This window comes from Pistacia vera, unplaced genomic scaffold (assembly GCF_008641045.1).
Source record: "Pistacia vera cultivar Batoury unplaced genomic scaffold, PisVer_v2 Contig1045, whole genome shotgun sequence".
NCBI lineage: Eukaryota > Viridiplantae > Streptophyta > Magnoliopsida > Sapindales > Anacardiaceae > Pistacia > Pistacia vera.
Genome location: NW_022195077.1, coordinates 719,536 through 728,531, shown reverse-complemented (window position 1 = coordinate 728,531; position 8,996 = coordinate 719,536).

Below are 8,996 nucleotides of genomic sequence, written 5' to 3'. Positions count from 1 at the left end.
TACTTCAAATACTTTGTTGAAATTGGGTTGAGCTAGGATAGGTGCTTCACAAAGCTTTTTCTTAATCACTTGAAAAGCCTCACTTGCCTCTTTTGTCCACTCAAAATTACCCTTCTCTAAGCACTTGGTAATAGGTGACATAAGTGTACTAAAATGGGGCACAGATCTCCTATAAAAATAAGCTAAACCATGAAAACTTCTTACTTCACTAATGGTTCTAGGTTCCGGCCAGATCCTAATTGCTTCCACCTTGGATTGATAAAAAAATAATACCCTCACCCAAGACTACATAGCCTAAAAGCACAATGTTCTTCATGACAAATTCATATTTCTCCATTTTGGAAAACAATTGTTACTTCCTCAAAACATCTAAGACTTGCCTAAGATGGCTTACTTGTTCACTCTCACATTGGCTACATACTAGTATATCATCAAAATAAACCACTACAAATCTGCCCAAGCAAGTTTTAGTACCTCATTCATCAACTGCATGAAAGTGCTTGGTGCATTGGAGAGGCTGAAGGGCATGACCATCCACTCATAAAGCCCTCCTTTTGTCTTGAAGGTTGCCTTCCATTCATCCCCTTCATCCCCTTCTCTTATTCTTATTTGATGATATCCACTCCAAAGATCAATCTTGGAGAAGATGTTGGAGCCATGTAACTCATCAACCATGTCATCAAGCCTAGGTATGGGGTACCTATACTTGATTGTGGTGTTGTTTATGTGAGTAATCGATGAACGTTGGTAACGAAAAAATAATTAATTTTGCCCATCGATTACTCTAATTTTGCCAAGATCAAGGTTTGATGTGTATATATTTTACATGCTTAAATTGAAATAACATAAATCCATACAAGGATTTGAATATACCTGTGATTAGAGGCTCCATCAATGTCTCTGAATGCGATCTTGCTTCCGATTCGAGAATGGAATCAAACTCACGTTGTCCACATGAAGACAGTACGCCAATGACCAAGAATTAATTTTGGTAGAATTAATTCTTGGCTTTAAGGATTAAAAAATTTGGAAGAAAAGATTGGAGAATAGAAGGATGAAATTCTTCCCTCAAAATTGCCTTGGACGGCCAAATGAAGTTAGGTTGATAAAGCAAATATCCATTCCACCCCCAAAGTTTAGCATCAACCCAAACTTTAGGTAGAATTGCATATCAACCCTTATTTAATTATTCAGTTAAATATTGGTATAAATATTAATATTAACTGTAATAATTAAATTCATAATTTTCCTAAATTACTCCAATAATAAAATTGGACATAGGCTACAATTTCAGTAAATTTAATTACACAGCAAAATTACCAATATGCCCATTCATCTAAAAGACAAATATACCCTCCAAAATTCACATCCTTAAACTATCTTCTAAGTCTGTGACCCATAGGCTTCTTATCATACCGGCAGTGAGTAGTATCACGATTGATACCAATTAATCGTCTCACTACACACAAACCAAGATTGGCCTCTAGCAAGGCATCATGGCCACCTAATAGATTCAGATTCAATGAAATAGCTACCTATCAATGATATGGTTACCGTGTAATCAAATCCTTTCATCATCTGTTATCTCATCAAGGCTAAGGTACAGAAATAGTGTCAACCTTAGTTATCCTCGATATCTTTGTATTCAGTTACTGGACTGATGACCAGAATAATAAATTGGATTGAGCAATAACTCAATCCCACTGTGGCCACAGCTTTAGTGTCATTGTCATTCACTGAATTGTGATGTGAGATAAATTCTCCCATACTCGGGAGTGATGAATCCTTTGTCGATCCACCATAGTCTTGATACACTCCTCGATGCAGCCAATCAGTATCGTATTGATAGCTCTAAATAGAACTACGTTGGGCTAGTGTCAAACTACACCAACCGGTGCATAAGGTGCTCCGGTGATCTCAACTCTAAGGATCACATGCACCACCATTCGTTAAAGGATTTGTTCCATAGACACTAGGGTTACCATCTATATGGAATCCTCTGGTGGGTCAGACTAGTGAACTTGCCTACAGCAAGCACCCATGTGTTGCATCAGGTTATCGACAAACAACCGTGACAAGTGAGATTAGTCACTACCTTTCGACAGGGTCATTCAATGCTATGATAGTCTTACCGTATTATCTGTGTCCTTGGTCAGAATAATATAGGGCCATGGGTGTTTCTAGAATGGCCACCATATGTGATCATAGGTTTATCACTATCAAGATTTGAAACATTTGATACCCTCATCACAGTTCTACCATCCTAAGGACATATTGACATACAATTATGATTTACATGATATGGTGGAAAACACCTTTTGTTGATTAATAAACATTATTACAAAGAGTCAATTCTACAACAATTGATTGGCTTTAGGGCACATATTCTAACAATTTGTAGACCAACTATCCACACACATTATATAAGTCCCATCTTTCTTCAGCACTAGTAAAGTAGGAATCGAACAAGGGCTCATGCTCTCTCTCACATACCCATGGCTAACCAGCTCATCAACTTGCCTTTGCGACCCTTTTGTCTCCTTCGGATTGCATCTATAGGCTAGTTTGTTTGGTAAGGCTGCCCCGAGTAACAAATCAATGTGATGATCAATCCCTCTCAATGGTGGTAACCCTAGTGGTAACTCCAAGAAAGACATCTTGGAATTCGTGGAGCAATGGTTGGACTAAAGGATGGAACTCTCTCTCTCTAGGGCTTCATTCTTTTCAGCTATGAGTAAGGCTAGGACTGGTTTTTTGTTATTGAGGGCCTTTTCTACTTGGTTGGCATTTAAGAATAGGCTCTTTTGTGGGTTACTAGTTTTGGGTGGTGTTGGGGTTGGAAGTGTTTGTTGGGGTGGTAAAGGGGTTAGAGTGATGGTTTTCTTGTTAAACCTAAGGGTATAGGTATTCTTTCTCCTATCATGGACAACCTCCATATCATATTGCCAAGGCCTCCCTAACAACAAATTACCGGCATCCATGGGTATTACATCACATACTACCTCATCAATGTATCTATTGCCTATGAAAAAGGGAACCACAACCTGTTTAGTGACATTTATTCTACTCCCATTTCTCAACCATCATAACTTGTACCAAATATAAAGGTACTTTGCTCGAGAGCTTATCGAACTTTCAAGCTTGAATAGACTCGCAAGCCTTATAAGGCTCACGTATTTAATTAAAACTCCTCCAAAATCCAAATACCCAAAATCCCAAATGATGCTCTAAGCCGTAATTTCCTAAACACATACATAGACTCTCCCAACCCCAACCTCAATCCCAACCCCAACCCCAACCCCAACCCTAACCCCAAAACCAATTGAAGAACTCAGTTTCCTCTCTCAACTCTCATATCAAATCTGATTTCCTACAAAGCCCAAATATTGAATCTCATTTCCTCTCTCTCTCTCTCTCTCTCTCTATTCTCGAATAGTATCAGCCAGAGGTATTTGTTATGTAACTTGTGCAATATCAATCTTCAATCCTTGTTTGATTTAGCGTTAATTTTCCTTTATATTGTGTTGATTTTGTTGAATATTGACACTTGAGATTCTATTTTTCATCACTCATCAAGGAGAGTCTAATTTGAGCTTGACGCCTTGATCACCAGTCTTCAAATCTTTAATCCTTGCTCGATTTATATTGTCTTGGTTTTCATTTGTTGATTTCAGCTTGAAGCCATGAACATTAAGTATTCCTTACTAAAAATCTAGCCCTCTTATTATTATTGTTATCCATTTTTAATATTCAATTTCTCCATTGAGGATTTTGTTGAGTATACCCAAGGATTCTATACAAATCGGAGCCAAGCCTTGTTTGATTTGCTCTCTACTCTCTTTCTCTCCTTTCCCATGAAACTAGTGTTCCTTTCATCCACTTTATAAGAGCTCTGATTTTTTGTTGGCATAATAACTTGAGGTACTGAATGGTGAATGACTAAATGTTGTGTATACTATATACATTTATGGCTTTGGTGTGTAAGTGACTAGTTTATCACATATGGCTGGATTCGGGTTGGTTGAGGTTTGGTTGGATTTTGTTTTGTCCATGTGGAGATATTAAGTTATTAATATTAGTAGTGTTACTGGGTTGTGTTTCTTTTTATTATTATTGTTATTGTATTACATTGAATCTATAAATTTTCTCTTTGTTTTTCTTGTATGATAATAATTGTAGACAGTAAAATCTATTGTCAATTTAGACGGGACGGATCTTGTGAGAAAAAAAGTCACTAACAACCTGATGGACCTGCACAGAGAAGAAAGGAAGAACATGAAGGCTAGATAGATACCGGTGTGATGTCTGCCATAGACACTCTGACGCTCAAGTCAGTGGGGTTGAGGGTATTTTAGTGAGGGCAAAGGAAGGGAAAGATTACCGGAGTAATGCAGCAGTTCTTGGGCGCAAGAACTTTGAGAGCTTAGATGCTATAGGTGATTTTTGAATGAATAATGAGAAGGTTTTCCCCTACTTATATAGTGAACCCAAGGGGTCAGAATCCTAGTAGGACTCTGAGTTTTACTTGTTGGAGGAGTTCCCGTTTAGGAAGAAAATCTAATCTCTTGACTTTATTGGATTAGGCATAACACTTCGAGTAAGGTTTGGGATCTTGACAGAAGTGGAAACAAAATAGGATTAAGTTCCCTATTTATGGATTGTTGTGAGCTAGTGGGTTTGACCCAGCTTAGCTTAACTTATAGGATAGCCCAACTCATAGAGAGGGCAGTTCACATGATGGATTTAATCGTAGGCCCAACCGAGATTGGGCCAAGGCCTTGGGCCATAATCTATTTTCTTGTCCATTGGGCCTCGTCAAGCCCAATATGATTTTTGGCCCATGCAGTTTGCGGAAACACTGAAACCCCTACTCTTGACATTGCGGCTCAAATTGCAGCCCTCACCGCAATGGTGCAAGAAGGCAACGTCAAGTATCAAGCCCTGGAAGCTCAAAGCGCCACAATCTGGGTGGAGAATCAAGCCTTCCAAGACAAGGTAAGCCAATTCTATTTGTTAGATTGGAATTTGGGACAACAGCACGCCTCCTCTTCTTGGCTCCCCATTCACCGAAGGCAATTGTTTTCCACCCCAGACCATGACACCCTTACATATCAAACCCACCTCCACTCGGCTCTGACTACAGACCTATCCCAAACCGACCCGACCCGACCCAAGCTGATGATGCCCCAATGCAACAACTAAACACTCCCTTCACCCAACCGTAAACTCATCCCATGCACTCAAGTGTATCAGCAACCTACCAAGCAATCCTGCTCGGCTCGACTGTACACATCAACCCCAACGTATTCCCTCACTTCCTAAACAACCTATACACTCCCGTGGTGACACCTTTTGAGCAATCCTTGGCCAAAAGGTTATCTGAGATGGAAACCATGATCCAATGCATTCCTAGAATGCCCACACTACTCAAGAAAAGCCAACCTCAAAGCTACGTCAAATCATCCTTCGTGGATGCCATAGCCCTCATTAAGCTGCCCCGAAAGTTCACCTCCCCAATATGAAGCTTTACGACGAGACCACCAACCCTGATGACCACATAGCGTCTTATAAACAAAGGATGTTCGTCGCCACCAACCCTGATGCATGTGCAAAAGCTTCAGCTCTAGCCTCATGGGACCAGCCCTCCAATGGTATATGAACTTACCCAACAACTCAATTGACTCTTTCGCTCAGCTCAAAGATGCCTTTATTGAGTAGTTTGCTAGCAACAAGAGACTTGAGAAAATCTCTAGCAACCTCTATAGGGTACGTCAACACCGCGAAGAAACATTGCGAGACTACGTGGGTCGCTTCAACAAAGAAGAGATCTCCATTCCGTACTACAGTCAGGAAACAATCGTTGATGCCTTTAGGAATAGGCTCCTCCTAGACAGCGAGTTGTACAAAGAGCTCACCAACTTTAATTGTTCCAACATGGAAGATATGTTGGCTCAAGCTTTGGTAGAGATAAGGTGGGAGGATGATAAAGTGAATCGCATCAAACACTCTGGCTATGAGGATTGTCGTTCTAAAAGAGTCGAACAGCGACAAGATAATTACCCCACCTAGCCGTACCACCAATCTAGGAGACCCCCTAACCAAGACAACAGGCAACCAATGGATTGCCATCCGGTTCGGCACAATGAAAGGACTCAAGTCCCACCACACCAATATAAGACAGCTGAGTACAATCTAAACATTGAACCTGTGGAAGTTGTGGCAGTAATGAAAGAGATGGGAAAAGTTTTCAGATGACCCGCGAAATTGCCACACACCGAGGCCAAGCGAGATACCACCAACTAGTGTGAGTATCATAGGGACCATGGCCATGTCACTATCGATTGCATTGCCCTCCGTCTTGAGGTACTAAAGCTACTGAAAAGGGGCCACCTCCGTGACTTCCTAACAGACAAAGGGAAGAACACCCTGGCAAACAAGGATCGCCAGATTACACCTCTACCAAAAGCACTGCCCATAGAAAGGTTGTGCAATATGATCTCTGGCAGATCAGAAGTAAGCGATAAGAGTTACTCCTTTGCAAAACATCACGCAAGAGCAGCAGCTAACCCCGAGGTCCAATCATCCAAGTCACCCTCACGAAAAGCAACCAACTTGACCATCGAGTTTGTTGATAACAAAGCGATGATGCTCCTAAACCTCCATCATGATGCTTTGGTTGTCACCCTCCAAATAGCCAACATCCTCGTCAAAAGGATCCTAGTCAAACTCGACTCCTCAGTGAACATCTTGTTCCTTAAGGCACTCAAAGTCATAGGGATAGATGACTCAAAAATCATCTATCAGTCTACCATGCTCGATGACTTTAGTTTGAAACAAAAATACATGTTAGGGGAGATATTGGACACCCGCTCTTTATACAATGTGATACTCGGACGACCATGGATCCACAACATGCGATCCATCCCTTCCACCTTCTGTTAGACCATCCAGTTCCCTACTAAGTGGGGAATAAAAGAGATCCATGGGGACCATAAGGCTTCTGGGAACTACAAGCAGAATGCCTTCAAGACCAAGCGGGGGACTATATAGCAACTGTAGTGCCAATCGATAGTAGGAGCGGAGCTGGATCAACCAGTTATGGAAGAGCTAGATGAAGTCCAAATACATCCTGACCACCTGGATTGAAAGACCCAAGTGGGGGCCTAACTTAGACGTGACATCTGAGAGAAGCTTATAGACTTCCTAAAACATAACCAAGATTCATGACAGGGATCAGCCTGGAAGCAATTATACGCGAAATAAATGCCAACCCAAACAATCATCATGTGAAACAAAAGAGGAGAAAATTCACTCTATAGAGAAACAAAGTGATCAATGAGAAGGTAAAGAAGCTACTAAGTAATCGCTCGGTTTGTGAGGTCTAGTACCTTGAGTGGTTAGCAAATGTAGTGGTCGTTCAGAAGAAGAACGGGAAGTGGAGCGTATTCATTGATTTCACTGACCTAAACAAGGCCTGCCCTAGAGACTCCTTCCCTCTCCCCCACATCAACATGCTAGTTGATGCCACTGCCGGACATGAGTTACTAAGCTTCATGGATGCTTTCTCTGGCTACAACTAGATACTCATGCACTCGAACGACCAATAGAAGACCGCCTTCATCACTGAGAGAGGCATCTATTGTTACAATGTGATGCCATTCAGCCTAAAAAATGTTGGCGCCACCAATCAGCATCTCGTGAATAGCATGTTCGCCAACCTATAAGGATACTCCATGGAAGTTTACATCGACGACATGCTGGTGAAGTCATTGATCATTGAACAACACCTCGAACACCTTAGGCAAGCCTTCAAGGTACTACAAAAGTACAACATGAAGTTGAATCTAGCCAAATGCTCGTTCAACATCTCCTCTGAAAAATTCCTCAGCTACATGGTCACACAGCGTGGCATCGAGGCTAACTTTGACCAAATCCATGCCATCTTGAATATTCCTTCTCCTACTTGCATAAAAGATGCCCAACGGCTTACGAGAAGGGTAGCCAACGCTGAACCAGTCCATATCAAAATCATCAAAGAAGTGCCACCTCTTCTTTGCCTCACTAAGAAAGTCTAAGAAGTTCGAATGGACCCCAACATGTGAAGAAGCATTGGCCCAACTGAAGAAGTACTTAACATTACCTCTTCTCCTCTCCAAACAAAAAATAAAGGAACGACTTTTCACCTACCTAGTCATTTCTGAATGAGCCATCTCGGCCATACTGATCTGAAAAGAATAAGGAAAGCAACTCCCTATCTACTACACCAGCAAGTCTCTGCTTGACGCCAAGACACATTACAACTAGCTTGAGAAGCTTGCGCTCACTCTCATCATCACCACAAGAAAGTTGAGACCATACTTCTAGTGCCATCCAATTATGGTCTTGACTTCTTACCCCCTCAAAAAGATCCTCCATAAACTAGACCTCTCGAGTCGGCTCATTCAATAGAAAATAAAGCTAAGCGAATTCAACGTCTCCTTACAACCATGCATCTCCATCAAATCTAAAGTGTTTGCTGACTTTATCATCAACTTCGCACCTAACACTTCGAATCAAGTAGAGAGAGAGCTCATATGTTTAATCGACCATGCATCGTCTAAGTGGATCTTATATATAAATGGTTCAAGTAACGTCAACAGCAGTGGGTTAGGACCCGTCCTTCCACTTCTTGTCATACGTCTTGAGCCCCGTCACCAAATGCCTCATACCTTGCTAGAGCATAAAAGGATATTGGCCCCTCTCTATATTGTGCTCCTTCAGGTAATAAGAATAAAGCAAATCCATGGCCTTGAATCCCATATTGTGCCTAGTGCATATGCATTCCAAAGACATCGTCAACCTCCACACATTCGACATTAGTTGGCTAGGAGCAATCAAATAATGGTTCAACACCTTCTATACCAACCTCGGGATAGGAAAATGCATGCCCTCTACAAGTGTTTGCTCATAAATACTGATCCAGCCCAGCACAGATTAATCCATACTCTCATACCTCA